General features: G+C 40.1%; 2 protein-coding genes and 1 long non-coding RNA gene across 4 annotated transcripts in view; 1 reads left to right on the plus strand and 2 right to left on the minus strand.

The window, feature by feature from the left end:
* The window catches only part of FAH (fumarylacetoacetate hydrolase), a 116,042-nt gene that overhangs the window by 56,844 nt on the left and 31,851 nt on the right, over positions 1-27,347 (minus strand). The window lies entirely within an intron of this gene.
* The window catches only part of CTXND1 (cortexin domain containing 1), a 35,799-nt gene that overhangs the window by 1,342 nt on the left and 7,110 nt on the right, over positions 1-27,347 (plus strand). The gene's annotated exons all lie outside the window — the stretch shown is intronic.
* Positions 1,029-27,347, minus strand: part of LOC134169509 (uncharacterized) — a 38,978-nt gene continuing 12,659 nt past the window's right edge. The window contains exons 3-5 of the long non-coding RNA XR_009966903.1: positions 5,464-5,530; positions 1,744-1,796; positions 1,029-1,521 (exon numbers count right to left, since the gene is read on the minus strand). This is a non-coding gene — a long non-coding RNA (uncharacterized LOC134169509). The remainder of the gene's footprint in view (positions 1,522-1,743; positions 1,797-5,463; positions 5,531-27,347) is intronic.

Below are 27,347 nucleotides of genomic sequence, written 5' to 3' on the forward strand. Positions count from 1 at the left end.
TTTTTTTTGAAAGTTGGGATTTATTTAGTTACTGTAAATTACTGGGAAACATATAGAAAGTCTCTACATAGTGAACAGAAGGTTTCCTCTTTGCTCTATCTGTCACTTTAGTTTTGAGCAAAATTTGTGGTGTCACTTTATTAGAAGGGATAATTCTCAGAAATAAGACAAATGAAGTTTAGTTTCTGCTCAAAGAGTTTTTGCAGAGGTGCTACTAAAGATGCAATATGCTAAAGATGTAATGTTTAGTCCTAGCACAGCTAATGACACCAAGAGACACCCTGGAAATTATCGCATCTTTCCACTCATGGCAACATGGGTGTCTTAGAGACTTTTCTCCTTCAGGTTGATAGGTGCTGATAAGAGCTATTTCCTCTCACACTGCAGTCAAGAGAAATTTCTCTTTTTTGCCTTGTGACATATGGTGTTACTGAGTTGCAGTCATTAAGATAATGAGAAATTAATAAGTTGTAATTATTCTTCATTAGCCCTACAAATTTGAAAGTAGAAAAATCTATGAGGAGTGTGAATTGCACCTGACTCTGATCTGCTCCCCTCTTGTCTTCTATCCCAATTTCTCGCTTTCTGTTAATGAAGACTTGGAAGGTGTTCTAGTTGCTCTCATTTGAGCCTAAGATCAGTGCAATTTTTCCAGTAACAGGTCACGATCAGTGTGCATGTCATCTGTCCCCGTTAACTCCATCTAGACATCCAGCAAAGCCAAGAATGAATTTGAAATATAGGAGGATTTATTATAAGATACCTCTGAATGAGCATTATAAACCTAGTATTGATTTATCTATCATGAGGAAATAGCAGGGATTTCACACAATGTACTCAGAACATGCAGTTTTGGTGGCATTATCAACAGACTTTTCAGGTAAAGTAATTGGTGCAATTTAACAAGCTACTGTTTTGAAATTATTTTCTCTGAGGAACAAAACAGTGGGAGGAAAAGAAGTGCAAATAAGAGTTGATGTTGGAAAGATACTGCATTCATAACAAGAATCACAAGATGAAAAGAAAGATTAGAGCTGCATTTATGCCTTCTTGCAATTCTGAGTCTCTAATCAAAATGTCTTTCCTGAACTGGAACCTTGGAATTATTTGCCATATATTATTGTTCATGTCAAGCTTAAAATTGAGCACATTAAGTATAAAATCCAATTTCTCAACAGTCTAAAATAAGCATATTTGTAAACAAATGTTTTCACTTCTTCATCCTGCCTTTTAAGTAATCCTGGCAGGAGCCTTGCATCATAAGTCAAGTTCATTTTATTGCACTGCTATCTTAGATATGTGCCAAAGGAAGTTTACCAGTTTTATCCTACATCACCAGTAATGAGTTGCAAGTCAATTTAATTAATAGTAGTTGCTCAACATTGCTGAACTACTTTCATTCACGTCACTAGATCTCTACCACTTTTTCACTTGTAGAAGGACTGACATTTCCTTACAATGTGAAGTATGACTGCACCATTTTGTCATTTAAGTCCCAGAGACAAAACTTCCAGCACAAAACTGTATGAAAGAATATAAAGCGTATGGATAAACGTGGTCCATGGTTTCAAAGCAGAGTGACAATGTGTGTCATAGTTGCATCAGGAACCAGTGGTGCAGAAAATGTTGTGCTAAAAGATACAGCATTCACCATGGTCTCAAATAGATAAGCTTAGCTGAATTCATATAAAAATATTTTTGTACCATGTTTTGTAAAGCTGTTGTGTTTATAAAGAAAAATACCTTACAGCTAGTGATGTCCAAAACATGCCACATACGTAGCCAGTACTTCCTTTCTGAGTAGAAAAGAAAGGTTATTTTCTTCCTTTCCTGTTATTCAAGGGTAGACTTTCTGATGTTGTCATCTACTTAAATATGCTGCATAATAATTATTTTATTCATATGTATGAAAGGAGGTCTCTTAGAATCTTTATTATGCTTATCTGCTGTGAGCATCAAGATTGAAATTAATTGGGATTTTCAGTTATATTAGACAACCAATTTTCAACAACAAAATGAATAAGTTATTATTTGCTATTATCACTTCTTACCAAGGGCAATTGCTTAATACTCTGTAATAGCTACAGATCAGTGTACACACTTTGCCATGACTCACTCCACTTTCAACACTAACAAAAGCCCCAGAACCTACTGTCTGTAGAGCAGCAGTGCAGTAGTATTCAAGGAGGATTAAAGGACTAAGATTGAGTACTTCAAGGAGGATTAAAGGACGATGACTGAGTACTACTGCCTGAGCTGTTGTTTTAAACAGAGGCAAAAATAATGCACTTGCTTTTTCCACCTGCTGTCCAAAAGGTAGAGCTACACACCAAAAACCATCCAGAATCAGAAAGATCATGCTCTACATTTTGCAAAGCACCTTCAAAGTGCACCTGTAAGGCAGGCTGACCTTCAGAAGATGCAGAAGAACTGATGCATGATTCCTCCACCTTCTGTATCTGTTCCCTAAAGCTTTAGGCAAGAATTCTGGCATCTGGGGTTTTGCAGATTAATTGAATACATTGAACTTTAAAATAAGCCTATGAAAGTACGTATTCTAATAAAATTGATGATCAGTGACAGACTGCAAATCAAATATCTGTTTTTCACTGAAACATCTGGAGGAGACTCCAAATGCTGTGCGCTCAGTTCTGAACCTTCATGAGTTCATGGAATCTTTAACAAACTTTTCATCTCTTTTGAACATAAATACAAAGGAAACAGCATGTGAACTTAACAAGGGTTTGCTTGAACAGTGGCTGCAGAGACGTACCTTTTCCCAGCATCATTTTAGTATTTAAGTTTCAAATCTATTTCGTCTAGCCCTGGTGACACTAAGCCTCTGCAGGTCCTACCTACAGATAATGCTGAATGTATAGCGGCCAGCCAGAGAGATTCCTAGACAGGAAGAACATCACATCCCCAGTGTCAGTCAGTACTTTGTTCAGAAGGAAAGATGAGCAAACGAGATACAAGGTTACTGAAAACACAGATGCTCACATTTCTTCTTCTAGAAATAGGAAAAGGATTTATTTCTTTTTATCACAGGTTTTCTCTTATTGCTTTGCTTATACTTTAAATCAGTGCTGCTGGCTGTAAAGAACCACATGCCTTAAGCAAACCTGTATTATCTGGTAGAAAAACCTCCACTTTCTCTCCCTGCTCTATCCAGTTGATTTCATGATTACTCAAGAATTTTCTGCATCACACGTTAAGTTTGTTGCAAACTGTTCCAAAGCATCTGATGTCACCCAATGAATTTTTGTTTCCATGTTCAAAATGAAGCTCCCACTCACTCTGACAGCATCACCAATATATCTATAACTTCTTACCAAATAATACCAAATAACTCTATCACACAATAAGTTATAAAATTGTTCTGGATTTTCATTAGCTGAGTTTAAAATTCAGCCCTCAGTCTGAGCAAAATTCAGCTATAATAATAGATAATTTTTTTCTACCTCACTTGGTGACACTTACTGTTGTCACAAGTCATTTTGGGATCCTCGTGCTTTCTTTGGGGGGAAAATCAGGGGAAAGAACACCTCATTATCAACACATCAGAGTGGCTGAGCAGCACTTGCTCACTTTCAGCAGTGATTTTCAAAAAGCCTGGTGGAAGCCATAGGCCTGAAGCCTCATCAGAGACAATGAAAAGCAGTGGGACTGAAAAGAAGAGGAAGTCTTAGCCCGCAAAACAGAAGGAGCCAATTTTTGTCAGCAAGACCTTGTTGGGAAAGCATCTCCCATTATTAGAAGTCCAAATAATGACAAATCGTAACTACTCAAAGTCATGGAACTTGGATAAACCAAAACACAAAGAATGAACTCTAAAAATTGTATTCTTTTTGTCTGTCATTTTTGGGGATTCTTTAGGATTCGTGCTTCAAAAATCTCATCTACAAGCATGTGAGAGTATTTTATAAAAAAGGAATTTGAGACCTTGCATGGTAATCTCACCAGAGTTTCAAAAGCCTCACTGCATATACCGCGTATGCAAGCTTAATAGTTAGATAACCTCTCTATTTGAAAGCACGACTTTACAAAACACTGCTTTTCTTTTTGTTACAATTTGCCATGCCCGGAGTGTTTCCTAGGGAGAGAAACAGAAGGATTTTCTACTGTCCGCATCGGCAAACCATCCGAAAACACTGTTTTCTGGATTCTATTCTCCTCCTGAGTTTACTAAACCATCACTGCAGTTTTGCAAGTTACAAAAGGCAGCCAGGAAAGAAATACTTGAGTAAAGCTGATCCAAACCTTGTTCAATTGCAAAAGTATTCAGACAAATCTCTTCTGTCTCTTTTCATGTGCTGTACTTGGTCAGCACTCTGAGAATGAGTAGCATCATGCTCTTTCCCACCATTACAGCATTTACAGTTCTCATCTTCTTGTTCAGTACGGATATTTTCTGGAAAGAAACAGATTCTCCTGTTCAGAAAACACCTGCTGTCACTTCAGATAATTTTCCTTCTGCCAGATCTTAGTAATGAGTTCTTTTAAGAGTTGCCTGAAGAATGGGAACAGGTTGGTAATAGCAAGTAAAAAGAAAAAAACCTAATCCATAATTGCATCTGTAAAGGAGTTTTTCCCCAGCTGCCTTCTGCTTTGAGTCTTGTTCCCAAATCTGTGGAAGGCAATGAATAGACTCCCACTGACTCTGGATCAGAACCTAAAAGGCTTTTGTGAAGGGTATATTGAGAATATTTCTGGAATCTACAGCCACTTGCATTTGTGAAAGTTACTCTGTTTATGACCAAAATCAAGAAAGAAGCACAAGAGATCCTGACCTTGCAAACACACACCTTTGTGAGCAGCCCTCTCCTGAGCAAATAGCCAGCCTTTCATCTGAGGCTTTATTTGCCTAAGTCCTTGCACATACATTAAAGATTTATAACAGGACTGTTATAGACAACGAAGTTATGTGCCATCCTGTTGTTTTCTAATAGTGGCTTGATTTAAATTATGTGTGGAACAAAGGAAATAATATTTTAAAAGAGGAATGAAAGCATAATGCAAGCAGAAATGAAATTCAGCTACAGATGGAATTTAAGTAGATGGAATAAATTTTCTTATGAAGAAATACTGTGCCTAGGGAGCATGTTTTGTATAGCACTCCATAGCCTGGGATTTGATTTAAAGTGCCCTTTATATATCCTTAAATCTCAAAATATAGCCCACTGGAGAAAAACAGCAAGGGGAGCAGGTTTTGGTTTTGTTTTGGGGTTTTCTTAAGCATTTACTTCATATAATCCTCATTGCACCAAGATTTCAGTAAGGAATAGAAAGCGCATGCAAAGCAAAGCAGTGTCTCTGAAAAAAACAAAACCAAACAATCCCAATAAAATCAGTATTTGGGAAGGAAATGGAAGCAGCTTCTATTCCAAGGGAAAGTTTCCTTAAACAGTATTTAGTACTAAAGCATATATTGTCTTTAATGGAAGAGAAAAAGCAATGTGTCACCTGAATGAGTCCCAGCTGGATACACCTGTCTCTCTTTATGAAAGCAGCTGAACATCTCAGCAAGCACCTAAGGGAAAGGGCATGTTTATACGCTGCTTTGTTTCAAGCTTACTGGACAAGACCCATGCAGAAAGCAGTCACAGGAATAGCTGATATTAGTATTTGTGTCCAAAACCATCCTGTGACACCATGACAAAAGATACTCTTTAGCTGTTAGGAAGCGTGATCCATACAGAATCTATTACTATTCATAAGATCAACAGGCTGAGTAAAATACAAAGAGGGCATTTTATATGTAATGGTATACATGTACACACAGAGAAGGCAAACCTTAGGGCTCATCTTTGGAGTTTCTACCAGCTGTACATTAAAAGGGCTGCTAAGAAGGGCTTGAGAACCGCCAGAGCCCACAAGCACCGCTAAATTCTTGTAGCTTTAATCCACAGTATGAAATAAATACACTATACATTCAAAGCCTTTCTATTCTTTTTTTGTAATACTCCTTTACAGATGTGCCATCTTCCTTCCTTAAGTTTGCAGGCCTGAAGAAATAGCACCTTATGAGTGCTGCTCCCTACCCCTGCCTATGGATGAGGGAAGCACAGATTAAATACAGCAGAAATTGAGCTAAAACATGCAATCTAAGTCAGCAAAACAGCTTTCCTTTGGTACCCTGCAGGTAGGATCTTGTTCTAAAAGTGATGTTTTCAGGTGGTATTTAATCAGACAGTCACTTGTTCATAAGAAAACACCTGAACTGACTGCTAGGCTTCTTTTTCTTTTGGCTACTGCTAAAATATAAATGTACTGAGCACAGAACAAACTCTTCTACGGTGTTTCCCTAGGTTTCAAATGTCTTTACTTGCTGGATGTGTAGTACTTGAAACTTATCAGCCTACCCATCACTTCCAAATACGTTGAATCAGTCTCACCATTTATTTACAATAGAGATACCACTGCTATCATAGCAATCCAGTGCCATAGATTCAAAATTGAAGTGTGTATGTAACGCATTGCTCTCAAAACCGTTTACACACGCTCCAGTGACTTCACTGGGCAGTTTGGTAACAGACCTCATTGAATTATTCCCAGTTGAAATTCACAGAAGTTTCAGTTTAAATGCAAAAGACTGGCTTTATAAGGGAACCACAGGAGAGGAGCAATCAATTTATGCTGAGCTTTTTTATGAAGTCTGTGATTTAGTCATTTATTCTTATTTGATTTTCCGAGATAGAATAAGGGCTCATAGGCAGTCTGTTACTCTGTCTCAGCTGATAAGAGGCAACTTCTAAAGATACATTGCCTCAGTTGCTTCTTGTCTGGAAAAGCCTACCATATTGGAAGTAATATTTTAATAAGGAGTTTTCTACCCTATCTGCAGTTATTGCCATGTTATGTGTTATGTGATGGTGATAACTGAAAACCGTCAACATGAACTTTGCTAGAAATAGCTCTAACACACTTTTGACAACCACAGTTTCAGGTGACTGAAGTAAAGACAAACTTCTAATCTCCAGGAAACATGAGCCTTTCTAGAGCACTTCAGAGCCTTGGCCAACTGGAAGCAAATGCTATAGGAAACTGCTGTAGAGTCCATTTGAAAGCTGACTCTAGCACAGGGGTTGAAAGAAATTAACTTGGCATCTAAGAAGAGGTTTTGTGGAGTCAACGCTTTCTAAGCAGAGGATGGAGAGATTTGGCAGGGTTGGTGCATACATTATTGACATTATGTCACAGAAGGGTAGTCCCAGATCCAACTCTGACCACACTGAACTTGCAGCACTCTTGAAGCCCACCCTTCTCAGATGTATGACTTAAGTGATGCTATGTGGCTTAGACCACAGGCTCTGTGTGGGTAGGTGGGTGTTAGAGGGTCAACAAACACATGCAAAAAGCCCCCCACCATTTGTACACTAAACTGTGATTTCTGCATTCCCTACTAACCACCCGCCAAAGATAAAGCTTTTATGTGGGTAGCTGTCAGAAAACTAGCATAAGGGTGTTGAGAAGGAAACAGTTATGCCTGCTTTAGGTTGTTCGAACTGAAACACTTCTTTAAAGGAATCATTTGAGATAGAAATCAATGACTGGTTGGCATCATACTCAGAACATTGCCTTGGAACACTGAAGTACACAAATGCTTTGCTGATATTTTGCCCACAGTTCAGGAGAATTTTCCAGGTGATTTTCCATCTCACAGCAAAACCAGTTTCATTTTCATCTTTGTATGTAGACATCTATTTGTCTTAAGCAAGTATCTGCAAAACAGTGATGTCTACAGCAGTTTTTAAAATTAATAGCAGAGAAGGAAGCAACACTGGCACTTTTAGCTGAATTTTATCTGTTGAATTTGGTAAGAATGGGATACTCTGTATAAACAAAACCTTGTTTCCTTATTTGTGTAAGGATCAGACCTGTTGTCTTGAGCTTTCTTTTCTCCTGACCATTTGTTCCTGTAATCTCCTTATGCTCCTATATTAAAACCTTTGGATAAATTGAGAGCTGGCTTAACTGACAATTTAAGCTAGACATTAATAAACGTAACAGGAGGCAATGGAGCAAGTCACCCCACAAAGAAGTTAAAACAATCAATCATCAGTGGGAATCTGTACTACCTCACCTACTACGTTTTATTCCATTTTAAAAAGAAATGTTTTCCTCTATTTACAAGTTACATCTGCTTAAACTGAGTTTGTGATATGTAGAATAGTTTACACCATGGTTAGGTCTGTTCTAAGGAGATCTGTGATATTTAACAGTGGCAAGCATGTGAACTGCATGACTGGAGGACACAGAGTTAGTGCACATAGAAGGTAGTCAAATAGCAAGGCAGAGATTTGAGATGAGCCAAGAGACCTTGTTTTGAAACACATAGGATTCCTCAAAATGGCTCAGCTGAAATCATCTTTTCAAGTGCGAGGTGGATGGTATCAAAGCACCTCATCTGAAAATCCACACTACAGGTAATTCCAGGTAACTCCTCCTCAGGAATGGGGAGACCATTCACAACACTAGCAGATTGCTGGCTAGAGCTGGACAGAGATAACTGCAGGTAACAGCAGTGGCTGATTTGAAGCACTGACCAGGGTGTCCTGGGCACTCTCAGATGCTCAGGAAGGAGCAATTCCTGCCACAAGCTCACCTCTGGGGACAGGCAAACAGCTGGTAGAGAAAGGTGTAAGTACATTAAACCAGTTTCAGCTACAGGGAAAACAATTTCAATCTGATTTTTCATAACAAGTGAGGTGATGCAGCCCGTAGAGTCCAGAGGAGTGTATGGATGGGGTATTTCTGTTCCAGGGAAGCCAACTATGGGATCATTTCCCAAAGATTAACAGGCAACATGAGTGAGTGATCATCTCAATGAAGTATTGCAGAATTGTTCTCTCCTTATAAGTGATGTTCAGTAAAAATCATTCTCCTATTGCATTACTCATGATAGAACCTGAAGAAAATATTCACAACCCCAAATTACTATCTATCTTAGTCAGAGTTGTGATCCTAGAAAAAGAGAAGCTCTGGGAACCGCTCAAAGGACTTTGCTATCGCTGTTTCTCTAGGTAAAGATCATGGGCAATAATCAATACAGTCAGTAGGGCATTTCAGATGTGTTTTCCAAAAGAACCAGGCTTTGCCTCTGAACAAATAATCTTTTTGGGGAAAAAGTCTGTGTTCTTCAAAGAAAGGTTAAAAACATTTATTATTTTGCCTTTTTTCTGTGAACAAAATCTATTTTTTTAGTAGATGTCAATCACTAGAGCGGTTTTGTGTAAGTCTCTCAGTGTAGGGCTTGTGTAAGCTGAAAAAGGAGCAATTTCAATTGAAAGTTTCAACACAGTTGAAAAATTTTTGTCCCATTGATAGAGTCTCATTGTAGCACAGCAAAACCCTGGAGCTAAAGCAGTACCTCCAAGATGCCTTGTTCTTCAGAGAGGAAGGGGTTGTGTTGGAGGGGATTCTTCTAAAGCAGCAAACTAGAGCTGCAGTTTCTTTTCTACCTCGTATTCCTCACTGTCCTTCTCCCTTCTTCATTATACAATCCAGCGAAGTGTCTCACTCACTGAATGTCTGGAAAATTCAATAAGTTTGACCAGAAAAAAGAAAGCTTCTCCATCAGCTCTATTAAATTCACTGGGCTCCCTGAGAGGATCTCTGCACAGCAGCAGGGGATAGGATTTCCACCAGGCACTAATTTTATTACACAACTGCCCAATAACACTTTTCTGAAATATCTCAAAGCTTTCAGATTTCAATAGAAATCTACTGCACAGAGGAAGTCAGCAATTTCTGGAGCACTTTAAACCGTAAGACAGAGTGGTAACCATGAGGGGAAAATAAGAATAGCTCTTTCTTCAACATTTTTTTGAGCGATTAAACTAATTTTCAACCTTTCATGCACATGATCTATTATTTAATCTCCCATCTCATTTCACAGCAGCACAAGCTTTCCGTTCTAAACTTCTGTTTTTCCTCCATTATTGATGCATTTCTCCCTAAAATAATAGATTTTTCAAAATGCTTCTATAATAGAAAAAGCCAGAGCAGCTGCAAACAAGGCTTCAGATAGCTGTGCCAGTGCTCCCACATGCAGTGCCATATCACTGCTGTTAGTAAGCACATTCCTCACCTTGAAAGCTAAATCAAAGAGAATTTTAAAACAAGGAATAAAATTAGAAGACCAAACATGCATGGGAGCAAGGAAAGCTAGAACTAATGCAGTTCTTACTAGGATAAGTAAAATCAGAATTAGGCTTTCTGAACCATGATCTTGATGTTCTTTCCCATACTTGTATTTTAATGAAATAATAATCAGTAAATACTCTGACCACAACCTTATGTCAGAGGGAAAAGGAGAGGGGGACAGTCAAGTGTCTACAATTTCGGGGCTTTTCCATATAACATGTGGGCTAACTGTTGCTTCTTTTTTCCACTTGATCTCTTTGTAAGATTATCTTAATGAGTTTCCTTCCTCTGTGATCTGAAGAACTGAGTACAAAGAACAAATTCTATTTATAGACAGATTTTCTGGGCATTAAAAAAAAAAAAAACCAACAACCAAAACCAGATCTATTCTTATAGTTTCTTCCTGCTTTATTAGCACTTTCTGTTTTTTTTTTTTCCCCACACAGCTCTGGCTAATATAAACTTGTGTTTGATTACCATGTCATTCAATGAGCCCATAAATAAAATGGCATGCATGATATTAAATAAGATGTAAAGTTCTTGCAAAAACATGTTTAGCAAGTGAGAATGTGTTTGAACGAATAATAGCCACATCTTCAAGATAGCAGAGATTATTCTTCAGATCTCTTTTTTAGATTTTCAGATTTCTAACTTTCTGAGAAGCTACTGTTTAAAAAATCTGGGGTCATTCATTTTCAATCCTTGGCAAAAACATGCTGCATTTGCTTGTACAGCAGAACTACAGGGACTCTGAAAGGGTGATGCAAAAACCACTGCTCAGTAAAGTCCTGGCGGATTACTGTTTAGAAAGGAATGTGTGAAGGAATAAAAGTACTTTTTCACTAGATTATAAAAAAAGGAGGAGGAAGGAAATAATTCCCAGTTGCTGGAACTAAAGAAGGGGAGTTATTACAAGTTCATGTAGATAGGGAAAAATACAAAATTCTCTGCAAAGAGAAAGGGAAGATGAGCAGAAGGTACTCGATAAAATACTGCTACCCCAGCCGCAGGAAAGATTTATATGTAATCAACTTCTGTTTGTTGAATAACAGTTACCAATGTACTTCCATCCAAGCTGATGTGGTTTTCCCTGCTTGAGTGGCATGGCAATAATAAACACATTTATTATTCATTAAATGACATCAAAACAGTTTAATATGCGTCAGCATTTCCTAACAGAGTTCAAATCCCAACAATACAACACCCTTCTCATCTCATTTGCCATATCAACAGCTAAATACTATATTTGCAGCTTAAACTTTCTGAATGCTGGAAGCAGGGGGTAATTTTCTTCATTGTGTGTTACAGAGAAGTTATGATGGGAGAAGTGGCATTGGTGGGGCGATGGGAGCTCATCTTGCTGGGGACCAAGAATCAAAAAAACCCATGTTGTAACACTGAACACTGACGTTGTGAGAGCAAGGCAAAGAATTCAGGCCACTGCTGAAAATTTTAGCCAATGGATTTACATACAGAGCTTGAGCCCATTCAAACCCCAGTTTTTCAAATGATTCTCCAGCTAGTCATCTACATTTGTGTAAAGTAACCACAAAACCTTGCAAGGCCATAAGATGCCAGAGTACTACCTTTTTTAATTCTAGACGCTTTATCTACCAGTGAACATTTCCAGACAAAATGGAGTTTCACTGAGGTATCCAGAGCCAAAATCTTAAACAGATATTATCTTAATAAATAAATAAATAAAAAAAAACCTTATATACACCTCAGTTCTCCTGTATTTTGAAATAGGATTCATAAAAATTAACCAAGCTTAGAGGGCATGAAATGAGGAGAAGGATGTTTCTAAGGTAAAGGCAGAGACATAGATAGATGGTCTAGTATGTACATGCACTGTTTTGTGTAGTTTTGGAGTTTCTTTTGTTGGAGGTTTTGTGGGGTTTTTGCCTTTTATTAATATACACAGGAAAAAAAAGTTAAGAAAGGAAGGATCAAGAATATTTACTTGTGGCTTGCTTGCTGTTTGGAAGCAAGTCTTCACATTGCTGACTGGACACCAGGTCCCAGCCTATGTTTGCATGATGGGGAACCCTGCATAACATCTTCCATGAATGCCACTGCATGCCAAAGTAGATGCAAGATGATTTATGGACTTCACTGGTTATGGGGATAAGTGGTGACACTTATGCCTAGTTCACCATGCCCTAATAATTCCTGCTTGTTATAAAGTTTGCACAGCACTGTCTTACCATAGATTTATGCCAGCATGAAATCATTATAACAGGAAGTGACCTACTGAGGTAGAATTCATAGGGAGTGGACTAAAGCACAAAGTGCTATGGGAGATGACTTTAATCTACAACTGAACCGTATCAGCCATCGAGAAGAACCAAGTTCTATTCTCAGTTAATGCTCAGTGCTTCCAGTGAAAGACTCAGTGATTGAATTATTGTCACCAGGTGCAGCATTTAGCAAATCATATCTACAGACAGAGTCCTGAAAAGTTTAGGGTATAAGCAAGTGAATCTGAAAGTTGAATAGTTTTTCTTAAAAGATTAGCACTTTGAAACATCTAACAGCAGTTACCAATGTTGTGTCCTGTTAAATACAAAGAGAGAAATCATTCATTGATCTGAAAGCAGGCTCTGATACAATAAAGGTGGGATACTCTATCTAAGGGCATATTGCAAGGAGTTCTCTTTTTGGTACATTAAGTCTTGTTTCCATTTCAAGAAGGGCAAGCATTGAAAAACTAGCTGTTGTTTGAGGCAAATGCTGCTGAAGTAGTTATATGAGGCTGTTGTTTCAGTAAGTGTAGGATCGGATTTACTGTTCAGTTATAAAATGGAGAAGTCCAATATTTGTAAATTAAATGGTCTTGAAAAGGTCCTGTGTTAGAAATCTGTTTTGGAAGGCTTTTCTTCCTATCTACTTGGTCCAAGTCCACAGTTCTTCAATGTTTCTGTAGGCAGTAATGTTTTTGTCCTTCAAGAAAAATACCCATTGGTTTGAGTTTTTAATGACTGCTGGCTCAGGCTGGCTATATATTCGCTTAATTAATTTCTCTGACCTTCCTTTCATTTAATAGTCTGGATGACAATGTCCCATTTTACCAGCTGTGTGGATGGTAGTCTGAAGCACTTATGATGTCAAAGGCTTTGATTTTTACTAAACAAGTAATTTACTAAGCAAGTTATTTTAAACCCTTTTTTTTCTTTTTTGAAATATGTCTGGTCAGCACAAATATATGATTTGTTTTTTCAGCTCAATCTGATAACGTCTGTCACATGGATTTCAATTAACTCATACGCATTGACCTACAGGAAGGAGATGGTCTCTGTTTCTTGAGATATGAGGAAATAATCTGAATTCCAGGGAGGATTTCAGATAAATCAATTAATTTTTAAAGTTGGGGAGATTCTTCCTACTTCTAATTCGCAGCACTTCAGTTTTCTGCCTTAACATGCAGTAGTAGAGGTGGAGATTAGAAAAAACAGTACCACATCCAGTGCAAAGACTGCAGTGTACAGGGTACTCCAGGTACCATCCAGCAAACAAAGCAAATACTTAAAGCATGCATTTAAGTCTGACAGTATTAGTTGGACTTAAAAGTCAAAAGCATAGGAAGAGATTGGCTCCTAAAGCCTGCCTAGGAACCCCTGTTCTTATTAAAGGCTATGAGATTTAGGATCCTGAACGCAATTAGGTATCTTGTCCTTACTGCTTTACTTCTCAGGGCTCCCTTAAATACACATTTAAAATTAGGCATTTGCTTAAACCCTTATGTCAAAATTACATTCAGATAAGTGATCTAAAATGAAAATATCAGCCTGACTCTTGTATCTTTGCAAATCAAATTTGTTTTGACAACACGTTAACATAACACACAGCTGAGACAGGGAGCCTAGAGCTAGATGGAGCCTGTGATTTAATGCTCAGTAATTAAAAGACAAAGCCCAGAGATGCTGCCTTTCAAATGTGTGTGTTAAAGTTCTGCCAGGATTCTGTTGTCTGCATGCATGCCAGTAAACTGGAGCAGTTGCCATGCTAGTTCACGGAAAATGATTTATTAAGTCAATGATTTATTTAGTTGGTTTAAAGAAGGTGGGATAAAACACTGGGCTGTTATTGCCATCATGATTATGCTATAATTATTTTCTTTTTTAATTAATATTGAGCAACCTGTACTGCAGCCAACTTAAAGACACTTCAGAAGTGTGCTCCTCATTCGCTGGCTGGAGAACAAAACCTTTCCTTCTACACAAGAGTAGGTGTCGTGGTTTAAACCCAGTCAGGTAACTCGTTCACTCACTTCCCCCCCTTTCTTGCCCTCCCCCTACTCCCGGAGGGACGGAGAGGAGAATCGAAAAGAATGCAACTCCCACAGGTTGAGATAAGAACAGTTTAGTAACTAAGGTATAACACAGATCACTACTGCTACCACCAATGATAATAATGATAAAGGAAATAACAAGGGAAGAGAATACAACACCTCACCACCAGCCGACCGATAACTTGCCCCCCCAGCCCGACCAAGCTCCGACCGATACCTCCTCCAACCCTGCAGACTCCCAGCCCTTCCGGCTAACTCCCAGTTACCTCCTGGGCATGACCTGCTGTGGTATGGAATACCTCTTTGGTCAGTTTGGGTCAGGTGTCCTGTCTCTGCTTCCTCCCGGCTTCCCCTCCTCCCTGGCAGAGCATGAGGCTCACAAAGTCCTTGGCCAAACCAAAACATCGCTTGTTATCAGCTCTGTTCCCGAGCTGAAAGTCAAAACATTGCACTGCACCAGCTACCAAGAAGGGGAAAAATGACTGCTACTGCTGAACCCAGGACAGTAGGTATAAATGAGATTTTCATTCTAGGACCCTACAGAAAACTACCTTTCCTAGGACCTTCCACACTCAGGTACAGAAGAAAGACTCTTGGTTTTACTGTCTCATCTTGCAGGGGAGATACTAACTTCTGTTTTCTTTATTTGCTGTCTCTTAAGAATTTAAATATGAGCGTGGAAGAGATGGAATCCCAGGTCTGAAGGTTCCACAGGGTAGAAACTCATTTCCTCCCTCCATGCTTCTATAAATCAGTGCTCTGTTACCAGGATAGAGCCAGATATGGCCAACCTCACCCTACTGACCTGATATAAAAGATTTCCCACCCATCCACACAAAGCTATCCATCATTCTCCCCTTCCTGGCAGACCCCCTGCATTTTGCCAGCAACAGAACTGCCCCTGTGGTCACTACAGACCTGCTCTGGGTTATTAAATAGAAAGCTTCTTAACACTTTTGACAGAGGAGAAACAACACAGGTTTTTATACCAGAGATTTGGCACTGGGGTGGAGGGAAAGAAAGGAAAGAGCAGCTGGGCACAGTACCCTCCACTCAGCATGTCTGACCATTAATCTCTACCTCTTTTTAGCACCTGAACTTTATACAATCACTGGAAAAGACTCCTTTAGCTCACATGGGAGACAGCAGAGGTTTTGGAGCTAAAGCCCCTGGATATATTGCTATTGCCTCACTATCGAGGTCAGTGGGACAGCGGAAAGTGATTGCCAGTACCAAGTGACAGTATCTGAATTGTGGAAAACCACATTAATTTACAGCTGACCCAGAGAAGAGAGACGTAAGTTAACGGCAAACCCATCCTGGTGCAATGGTATAACACCGTGTTGTGTTAAATTCTTAACAGAAACAGTCTTCAGAAGCTATTTTAATCAATTAAGAACAGTTGGACCCTTTAGCTCATGATTACCATCGTCTACTTGTTATGTGCTTAAACTGCAATTATGGACAGGAAAATAATGTTCGTTTTCTATTGACCTCTGTACTCCAGTGAATTAAGTCTACTTCTCATCTGCATTCAAAGTCCCAGCTGCTTCCTGACTGAAACAGATCCTGTAGGCTTTTTATATCCAGTAGCAATGCAGCAATGCCATATGCAAGGCCAGGTTCTGTGAGGAGCTGGGGTGTCTCCTGGCGCCTGAATTATCAGGATGTTCCAAGTTCCAATGCAGAATCATTCACAGGATGGTGATTCATGAGGTAGCAAAGAACCTAGATCCAGTTCCGAGGCTGTTTCAGGGTTAGAAAAGCAATATTGCCTCTTAAGGGAAAGGTGTGTTTTTAGAGCTACTTTCTGTAACGGTAGATCGCTGAGACTACTGGTTATCCAGCAAACTGGGGAGTAGAATAAAAAGGGTGGATGCATAGGGAAGAATTTTTCCTAAACATCTATAAATAGCAAACCATCACACTTTCACTGGAAGAAGCAAAATTTGCAGGAAGATTGAGTTACTACTGAAATGTATCTGACTTCAGTGACAGAAATGTCTTCATATACAGTGTCAACAGCCAACAAACCACATCCAGTGGCAATGCATGAGAATTCCCAAAATCACAAATGCTCATATTTCCTAAACAACATTGATGCAAGTTGCTTACTATCATAATTAGCTTTGTCAGAAGACCTTAAATAGAAGGGAGTGGAGGGGAGGCCCTGCAGCCTAAACCAGAGGATACATGTACCAGAGTGGTGTGGAGTAAGGATGTTTCCAAATTCTTAAAAGCAGATCTGCATTCTTTCCTAGCCACAGTACTTACATTGTCATTTGATGGAGAGATATGCATAGGCTAGCTACATTTCAGCATTACACTGCTAATACAGTTTCAAGGTTATGAATATAAGAAACCTGGCAAGTGTTTTCATTGGCATCCAATGCAGCAGGTCACAGATCCCAGTGTGGCATTCAGGAAAGTACATCATAAGTTTAGAGAAGTTTTAAGCTGGGACAAAACAGTCTATTAGGACTTAAGACTGCCATGAAAACTTGTTAATTTAAACTGTACCTTCAATAGATGCCAAAGGAATAATGTGAACACCATTCTTGATGCTCAAGCTTAGGTTTTTATGCTGCAACTCTTATAAGCACTTCCTACTAAAACTGCAAATCAATAAAACTGGCCATATCAAGCATCAGATAATTGCTGGCACTTATTTTTCAAAGTCAAAACTCTGCTTGGACTTCCCTTTGAGAAAATGAAAGGTTTATTGGTTGGCAGAGAAGGGGAGGTGATACAAAGGGGAATTTGGCTTGGGAATGCAGTGTTCCAGCTACAGCACCCTTTCTGGCAGAAAGGCTTCCCTCACAAAGTTCAGCTGAGTTTCCTGAGACTGCTTAGCTCTCCGACCTGGTTTTATGGAGGCCTCAGAAGATGTCAAGATGGTGCCTTCAGACATACAGACCCGCACAACACTGAACAAAGCTCACTGTCACCTTCATTGCATAGTCAGGAGTGAGTCAGTGTGTGGCACTTGCAAATAAAACCCAAGAAGTTGAGGGGGAGGAGGGCTAAAGCTTGTGCTCATCACTGTATAATATGGGAAATGTTAAGTGTAGGCTGTCAGCCTCTATGGCCTGCTGATTCCATAGAGGTGTCTCAGAAGCACAAACTTTACCCAGTCTGAATACCGGATTGGGTCTCCCTCTCCTCAAACCAACCAGATGTCCATGAACAACATTGCCATTTATTTCCCTGCTCATGGAGGACATTTGCCAGGAAGACAATGACATTTGTCAGGCATTTGTATTTTGGTCAGCCTCAAAATACTGGGTTAAAGTAAAGCAATCAGAAGGTTCTAGCTGCCTGCAGTCTGCCTAGCAGAAGTCAATGCAGTTTTATGAGGCATTTTATTATTAGAAGAATTTCTCTAGAAATCAACCCACTACCAGTCCATTGTTTACAAAACTAATTTAGCTCAAGGGTGCTTGCAGTCAAGTAAATGCAAGCCAAACATTATTCTCTGCTATGGAGAAGTCAAATAAAGGTACCTGGCAATGTGCAGACTGTATTTTAACAGGCACCTAAAGTGCTGTTTTCTACCTCAGTGCTGGAGATCTCTCTGCCTTCGAATGGTTTGCAGTTGCAGTGTTCATCCAACCCAGGAAAGATGTGCTAAGCACCTCTACCATATGAGCCCCGTTATTTACTCAGGATATCACTCCAGGGTTCTTGACCTTGGTAACTTTACAAGCATCAAGCTGTTTGTGAGCAGGCTCTCCAGCTTCCTTCTTGCACTTTGTATTGTCTAGTAACCAGCTAATACATGGCTTTCCTTCTTTGAGGCTTGGTGCATTTATAAGAACTAAGTTTTGCACCAATCTGAGGCTCCTATCACTGCCCCCCAAAAAACCTGTAGGTTCATTTGGGGTAGTCATATAAATGGGTAGAGATGCTTGATCAAATCTCAGTTTGCAAAGTTTAATTTCAAAAGCAGGCTTAAACAGAAAGCACAGTACTGTCAGGCACTGACTCAACTCGCAGGCTGTGGGGCAGCATTGGAGGTTTCTGTTATTAAAGGAGCTTCCTCATAGCTTTGCTTAATATATTAGTCTTAGTTAGCAATTAAGAGTTAACTAAGAAACTTTCAGTTATTCAGAAGTATGGGAGAGGTCATATGATTTCCCTTCCTTTAGAAGTGTTAACTCAGATTTGCTAAAATTGAGATCTGTGCTTCCCCATTACAAGTACTCAAACAATTCTGCTCTAATTGGCCAGCTTCAGGCAGAACAAGGCTCCTTGCCTTGTCCTTCCTTAGAGAATCCCTAGGCCAGTGTTAGCTTCCACTGCATCAAACCTGAGCATCTCTCACACTTTTGCATCCCAGGCTGTACACACACAGAGGTCTCATTTTCATGTCAACACAGAACAAAAAAAAAAACCTCAAAAGAAATAACAGGGTATTTTTTTGTAATGAAGAGGAAACCATTTTCTCTGAGCTACAGCAACTACATAATTCTTTGTGTTAACCTACAATGACACTGGAGATGAACAAGGGCTTTGTTATTTCTGTGAATCAGCTAACAGAAACTGTCAGAAACACTGCAGAACTGACGAAAACCAGTTGCCCTTGTTCACCTTCTAAGAGAAGACCTATGTTGAACCACAGTGGAGCCTATTGAGTCTCTTTGTGCCACTTCACTCTTCCCCTCCTCAATCAAAACCCTGCTTTAAGAGACCTGGCTGTTGCTGGCACAGAAGCAGTAGCTTCTGGATGCAGCACTGATGGAATAGCACCGAGCAGAACTGCAGCTGAGCAACAGAAAAGCAAGTGCTATTTTTTAGATGAATGTCCTGACCTTCCAGATGCTCCCAGGCTCAGATGTAGCACATTGAACCTGTGGGAGATCTGGAGTCATTCCTTGCCATAGCACACAGCACTAGGAACATCTAGAAGACCCTGCAGGGAAAACAATCCAAGGGGAAGGAAAGAACACTTAGTTGAAAAAAGAAAACAAACAACAAAGCAGTTTCAGATCTGCATTTGCACATATATAAAAATTCACCTCAGAAAAGTCTAGTTCTGTAATGAGGCATGACTGCAGTCCAGTTAGTTCCTAACCTAACATAAATCTTCATATAGAAGTACACCCCACAATGAAGGAAAAATTAGTTAATCCTAATGGCATCATCATACCTTCCTCCCTGCACAGCTTTAAAGATCACTGCCTGTATGCTCTTGTATTGAGTTATGTGTCTGGGGAGATGCTGCTCAAAGGCAATTCTGTCTTTTCCAGGACATATGGATTTGGGGATGTAATTTCTATCTGTTGGATCTATGCTTGTCTCTGGCCCAAAGTCAAGTGTTCTGCAAGACAACCAACCTCCCCTGCCTGCATTTGCAATTAATTAAACCTTCAAGAGCACAGACATAAACCAAACCTCTGACAGTAAACAAATCCAGGCAGGGGGCAGGCAGAGACCCACTGGGACACATCTCACCTTAGTATTCATAGGGCTGAGCTGTTCAAGCTTAGTTTCCTTTCAAGCATGAAATGCTTTTGAGCAATCTCATTATTGTACTGAATGTGTAAATACAAAGAGACAGAGTTTAACTAGAAGCAAAGATCAGTGCCTGGGTTTAAAAGTGTTAGAGTTATATTATTTACAGATACAGAAAGAGATTGAAGCTGGAATTGGACCAGACCTTTAATGTTTTCTAATGGGGAGTTTCTAGGAGTCAGCCTGAAAGCATTAGCAGTCAAAGAAATAGGACCGAAAGAAAGCAGATGCTTGGTCAGACCAGTGATCCATCCAGCCCAGTGCTCTGTCTCTGGTAGTGTCAAGAGGAGATGCTCATTAGGGTTATTGTGTAAGCCTGGAGACATTTTCCAGGCCATCCTCAACATCCACAACTATTGTGTTAGGGAAGTTATAGGGAAGACCTCTGCTTAGTGCTTTCAGTGAAGTTATACGGACCTGTTGTCCATAACTCATCCCACCCCTTTGGAGCCTGCTGGTCAGTGCCTCCAGTCTCTTGTGGCAGCAAGTTTCAGAAAGTCACTACCTGCTGAATAAAGTACTTTTATCTGTTTCAAGCTGATTTCTTACCAGCTCCATTGAAAGCCCCCAAGTTTCCCTGGTTTGGAAACTGGTGAATTTATTTTTAATTATGAGGAAAACATTTTCCCACCCACCTGATCTGTGATTCTGTATAGCTCAAACGTACTCTTTCTCAGCCACCCTTTTCCCAAACTGAAGAGTCCCACCTTCTTCAGACACTTATGAAGCAACTAATCATCCCTTTGATCATCTTAGTTGTTCTGAAGACAACTCCCTCATGGAAGTTATCTATCCTCAGCACGTTGACCTGCTTTCAAAATACAGTGAACCTAGTCCACCAGAAACCAAAATAATAAAGCTGACTTGAAGGGGAAAACCAGCATTTAGGCTCAGGACATTCAAGCACATTCGGAAGTTAGTGTGATCCCTGCAAGGGGAGAAAAGACCTTCCAAACTGCTGAGTCAGTTCAGGCAAGCCCTCGTCACTCCCTGTACATTAGATTCACTTACAAAAGTTCCCTGTGGCTAATGGCGCATTAATAAGGTATTGGCTGCACAGGACTGTTGGATGCTGTGCCAGAAACAGTCTTTTATAAATTGAACATGTACAAAGGTTCTGGCAGTCTGATTCCCAATGACCCACTGACAAGCTACTGATCTAGCTGAAGATGTTGAGATGGAATGTAATTGCACACAATCTTTTTAATCAAGGACTACATTTCCAATAATCTGCTGCAACGACAGAGAAAACAACATCAGGCTGTAATACATGGCTGGAATCAAAGCTCCTTTCAGTACAGCCTTAATTAAAGACTGGCTCTGACTACGAGTTTTATAGAATAGTCGATGAGCTTTCCAGCTGAGGAAAGGACCTTTCTTGATAAGGATGAAATGGCTGCACGTGTACTTGAAGCACAATTGGGAAAAAACAATGTAGAAACACAGGTAGAGCTCAGGACACGGGCTGTGCTTGGTAATACCAGCAACACACACTGGGATAAGAGGGAAAGAGGAAACGAATAAGCATTAATCACTCCCTAGATCCCGCTCATAAACAAGGCTATGGCCAAAGGCATCACTATCACAGACCAGAGCTCCTTCAGGGATGCTGCATTATAGCCCGGTTTGCGGCAGCTCCCCAGGGCTTTGGTGCTTAAGGACTGCAGACTTGGAGGTGACCCAGGGAGTATGCCACAGAAATGGGAATGGCAACCAAAGTGAGAGTCATTGGGTGGCTTTTCACCACTTAGACAGTCTTCCGTGTCAGGCTGTGCTGGTGGTCACTACATCAGTATTCTGCCCACCTCATGCCACCAAAACCCATTGCTTTACCATCCTCAGAGAAAAATTTTTGACTGCTCTTTGATTAAACATAACTGTATTTTACACCCATCCTACTGGCACTTCTCTGCAACTAAAATATACTCAAATTTTACAAGTTTATTTTGTCATCCCTCTATATAACCACATTATAAGCTAATGACCAGTCACAGAGGTCAAGCAAGTTTAGCAGTATTTGCACTGGCTGCTCTTTGCCAACCAGCCTCAATGCCAAAAAATAGTCTTGGACACATTTGATTCACCAGTACAGATATAGTCTACATGCCTGTGATGGGCAAGAGACAGAGACCATGAACAGCTGGGACTTAGGATCCTGACTGATCTTCGCTCTTCTGAGCAATAGGCCATTTATCCTTTCACCCAGCCTTGCTCAGTGACATAGAGAATTTGGAGGCTGCTATATTTGCTATCTACCTGCAGAGCTGGAGACTAGAGCTCAATCATCCTTAAATTCTTATCAGGATCCTTCACTCCTGCCAGTGCTGTCATGGAAATGTAATGCATGTCCTGCCTCAAGGTTTTGGTTCATTTGTAATAAAAATCATCTGGCCTCTCTCTGAAGGAAAACATAATCCATCCCCACTGAGAGATAGTTGAAAATGTAGTTTATCTGGATGCCAACTGGATCCTCATCAGAAAGAGGCTTTTGTGCAGAATTCATGTGCAGAGCTGTTCAGAAAGGGGGGGGTGGAGGGGTGAAAATGGGAAGATTTTCTGTGATGTTGAATTGTTTGGCTGGCTGCACAGATTCCAGATGGTGCTCCAGGCACTCAGTGTCTCTGAAAATGGGCCAGTTTTTGTTCTCCCAGTTCTTATAGTAGCAAGAGAAAAACTGTGCTCTTGAGAAAACAGGGGAAAACTAGTAATGATATTTCTGCTTCTCCTGTTGGCAAATTACAATCAAAATTAGCTAACATGCTGCAACATCTCTGCCTTTCCAGCTGGAGAGAGTGAGGAGCAGTGAGCTACTTTGGATGTCTCACATAGCACAAAGCACTGCTCCCTGAAACAACCCTAACCCAAGCTCATTTGGGATCACCTGGAGCCCCTAACCTTTCATTTCAGATCTTCGATTAATTTTTCCCTCCAATTTTTCATACCAGTGAACAGGGATAAATCTGTATAAGTCAGGTTGGTTTTGCCAGTGTTTTCTAAGGGTCTTTCATCCTTACCTAAAAATACTTCTGGGCTTTGAGGCTGCTCCTTCTGCAGATCCATTTTTGCCCAGTGACGTCGCAATGGATGCTCAACAATATATAACAGTACATAACAACAGTCCTGCTTTGCAGTCAAATCCATATTCCCACACATGAACATCTCTACATCCCATGGCTTATTCACTCAGTCATCACACCTCTGGTTAGGTCACCACAAAGAAACAGAGAAGTAGCACAGTAAATTCCAGGCATGAACACAAGCTACAAACTTCCCTCCTCACGGTCTGCATAGACTAAAGCAGTTCTGAAAAGGAACACGCGCGAGCAGTGCCTTTGATGGGAGCCCCACATAAAACTTGTGTTGCTTTGTTTTGAACCAAAACACACTCTGGTCTTCTTTTTGCTAACATTTATTTCATCAAATCCCTTTCCCCAATAAGTTCTGAAGTGTCCATGGAAAGCCTGTATTTAAAAAGCTTATGAATTAGTTATCAGTATGGATTGATGAGTACTTGCATACAAAATACCTACATCTTTCACTATAACAAAGATACCTGTAACTTTTTTTTTGTTCTTTATGCTGCTTTGTCTTAGAATTATGAAATTAATACTTTCTTGACTAGGATTTTCCTTCAATAGTGAAAATCTAACTTTTCATTTTAAATAAGCTATTCAGAAATGAAGCAAGGCTGTGTGATTTCTTCATGCCAATGTTTGTGGCAGTGCTACAGGCGTAACCCAACTACTTTGGTAAGCACTCATCCACAATACTTTTCCCCAGATATCAAAATATTGGTACAGCCTCAATCTGATGCAGGCAAGTGTAGTTTTTCAAGATGAAAAGGCAAAAGATGTATTTTGAGAAGTATCCTGCAAGTTAGAGAACACTGGACATCACCACCACCAAGCAGATATTGTAAAGGTAGATATGTAAAAAGGAGCTGCTGTTCTACCTCAAAGTGCACCCTATGTTTCTGTAAAAAACACCACCACCAAAAAGTTAAAATCTTCAGAGCAGAAGTGGAAAAAAAAGTATGTTTTTGAGTTTTCTTCCCTGTCAGCTTTGCTGCAGTGAAAAACTTCTACATAGCTTGGCTTACAGTTCTCGTGGCTAAAAGCCACAGCTTAATTTATAAAATAACTGACAGGACCAACAGGCATCTTTGTCTCCTTCCGCAGGATTTAAACAGCAGAGAGTTTAAACAGCAAATACTCCATTAGAATGAGTTCATATCATATCTATTCAGTCCTTACAAGCCTTGGTTTAAAAGCCAAATCCATTTGTTTCTCTAAAACTCCTTTATGTTGCCTCTCACTATGATGAAACACACTGTGCATCATTAGCACTGAGTGATAAGAAAAGCAGTTTCAGACCCCTTATCAAAATACTTACTGGATGAAGGGTGTTCCTGCTGAAGACAGGCATTCCTTTTCAAGTCCATCTAAACTTTACACATCGTAGGTGTTGCTTTGCATTTCCCTTCTATAAATCATCTATTAAAGAATTTCAATACCTGATGAATCAGTGTTTCCAAAAGCTCAGCGGATGGAAGCTGGGTACCACATGGGTTGGATGGATTGAACCATGTTATGAAGTCACTGCAGCTCTCACACCCACAGCAGAAATACAAATAAGGATCCAACAGCACATCCCTGCAGCCTGCACAGGAGACACGAATCTCCTTTTCCCAGACTGAGCTGGGCTGTTGGCTCACACATCGGTCAGGGCCAGGCCAGCTGAGAGCAGTACTAGGGAGATGCAGCAAGAAAAACGTGAGCATGTGTCTGAAGGAGCCCTGGTTGTCCTTCCTTTTGCTTCCCTATATGCTGTAAAGCAGTTGATACAAAGACAACATTCCAGCCTCAGTCTGCACTTAACTGTCCATGTTTAGCTAGTATATGTTGCTAGTGTAAGTCATAGAAACATAGAATGGTTTGGGTTGGAAAGGACCTCTAAGATCATTAAGTTCCAACTGCTTGCCATAGGCAGGGATGCCTCACACTACACCCTGTCACCCAAGGCTCTGTCCAACCTGGCCTTGAACACCGCCAGGGATGGAGCATTTACCACTTCCTTGGGCAACCCATTCCAGGGCCTCACCACCCTCACAGTAAAGAACTTCCTTATAGTTAACCTGAACTTCCCCTGTTTAATTCCTAGCACTTTTCACCCTTGTGCCCAGTAGCCAGCAGCTCGTAATGCCCATCACTGATTTACACCACTTTTTTACAGCTGAACTACCGTTTCTAGTCTCTGATAGAGGGTCCTAGATGTTCTTAGGCTCTCACTTCAGCAACGTTTGATCCAGGATTATCCACACAATTTAAACTTTGGGAGATTGGAAGTGCTTTTCAGAACAGAACAGTCCATCAGTTTGCTCAACAGCTCTAAACAAGTGACTTGCACAGCCATGTAGTTTTTAATCTTTTGTTAACAAGTAATACCACATGCTCCTCAAATGACTGAGAAGTAGTTATTTGATTTAGGACTCTCTCAAATTATAAGCAGCCCACAGTTAATTTAAATAGTGTATGTTGCATCTTTTTCTCAATGAAGATTAATGTTATTCTTGCCATGGGGCTATGTAAAAAGGAAACATTTGTGCAACAGCGATTTTTAACACTTTCCCCAGATTGATTTATGAGCTTGTTTTCAACTTTCTGGGCACCCATAAATGATGTCTTTAGACTTCTGAGGGAATACTGATGTCCAGTAATTTATGACTGGATAAAAGCAAGCGTGTTGAGGGAAGATTATTTGTCTCTTGACCATAACTGAGTGGGCAAGATTGAATAAATGAGTTTGCAGAAACTAAGCGGAGCCTAAAGATTTGAAGTCAATACAGAAAACAAATAAAATAAAACCCCACAAAACAACAACAAAAACCCCATACAACCAAACATCAAACAAACAAAGAAAACCACAAAAGTCGCAAAATCAAAATCCTCTTCCTTCTCCCAAAACCCCAAAACCAAACCAAAACGCCAGACAGAGGGTGAAAAAATAAAGATTAAATCTGCCTGTGTGCTACAGGCCCATAGGAGAAGTCATGCCCATAGGAAGCCGGAGTTACTGAAATAAAGTATTGATTTTCTGCTGAAAGAACTGTAAGTATAAAAGGACAATTAATTTTTAAATTAAGGTAACAGTCGTATTATTGCTTTCTGGATATAGAAAGAAGCTCATCTGTCTATATCTATCTGCAACATTCGACTCTGTGTTCAGAGGCAGTGAAAGTTTAATCAAAACTAGAGGGTTAAGGACATTAGAGTATGATTAGGTGTCCGGACTACTCTCTTATAGATTTGAACTTCAAAGTGAAGGTGAGTACATTTGACACACACAGCACATACCTGAAGCAGCACCTCACATTCCTTCTTGGCCATTGACCTCTACTCCCTTACCTGAGCAACACCCTGTCCTGCTGGGATTTGGGGTCATTTTTGGCTTGTTCTTCTCTCCAGCCTTCACACCCTACATCTTAAAACTCCTTTCATACCAGCATCAGAGAGTAACCAGTTCTTCAGGCATCCTGAAAGCAACTAGGCAGTTTCTTACCATCCCACAGCATGAATTACTACAAGCTCCTCTCCTCTGGCTTTGATAAATGCCTTTCCCCAGTGCCTGTCACTTGGTCAACACCCAAATCCCCTTCAAAGATGGGAGAGGAGTCCTGCAGAGGCTGTCTGCAAAGTAAACCTCACTGTCCTGCTGGTAACTCAAGGTGCTGGGTGCCTGGCATTGGGTCTCCAGACATTACCTGCCTCACCATGTGCTCTCCAGGCCAGATATTGTCTTGTCTTCACACTTAGACTCTAAGTTAAGTTCCCTAGAACAGTTGTGATCATTTTGGTCTATTGCTCATAAAGACCTCAGCATGGTGGATGTGGTCCATGGCAATGTCCTAATGGCAGTATAGCAATGAATAAAAGGAAGGTTCTGAGCAACATGAATTGATGAGTGGTGCTGCTCAGCAGGAGTTCTGGACTCTGGGCCACAAGAAATTTAAGTGTTAACAAAATCAAGTGGGGAAATGGGTTGGTCATCCAGCAAGCTTTCAGCGTTTGCCTGGTTGAGATTGTTTTGTAAGCATGTAAAAAAGAATCTTAAATCAGAATGAAAATATCCAAATAATTAATTGTTTAATAATTAAATGTTAAGGGTGATGAGGCACTGGAATGGTTTGCCTGAGGAAGTTGTGAATGCTCCATCCCTGGTGGTGTTCAAGGCCAGGTTGGACAGAGCCTTGGGTGCCACGGTTTAGTGTGGGTTACCCCTGCCCATGGCAGGGAGGTTGGAACTGGATGATTTTAAGGTCCTTTCCAACCCTAACTATTCTATGTTTCTATGTTTTTAAGTTCCAGTTTATCAGTTCAGATCAATAGCTTTCAATTCT

Source organism: Pezoporus occidentalis, unplaced genomic scaffold, assembly GCF_034315485.1.
Source record: "Pezoporus occidentalis ecotype Australia unplaced genomic scaffold, CSIRO_AGI_Poc_V1 ctg11, whole genome shotgun sequence".
Lineage (NCBI taxonomy): Eukaryota > Metazoa > Chordata > Aves > Psittaciformes > Psittacidae > Pezoporus > Pezoporus occidentalis.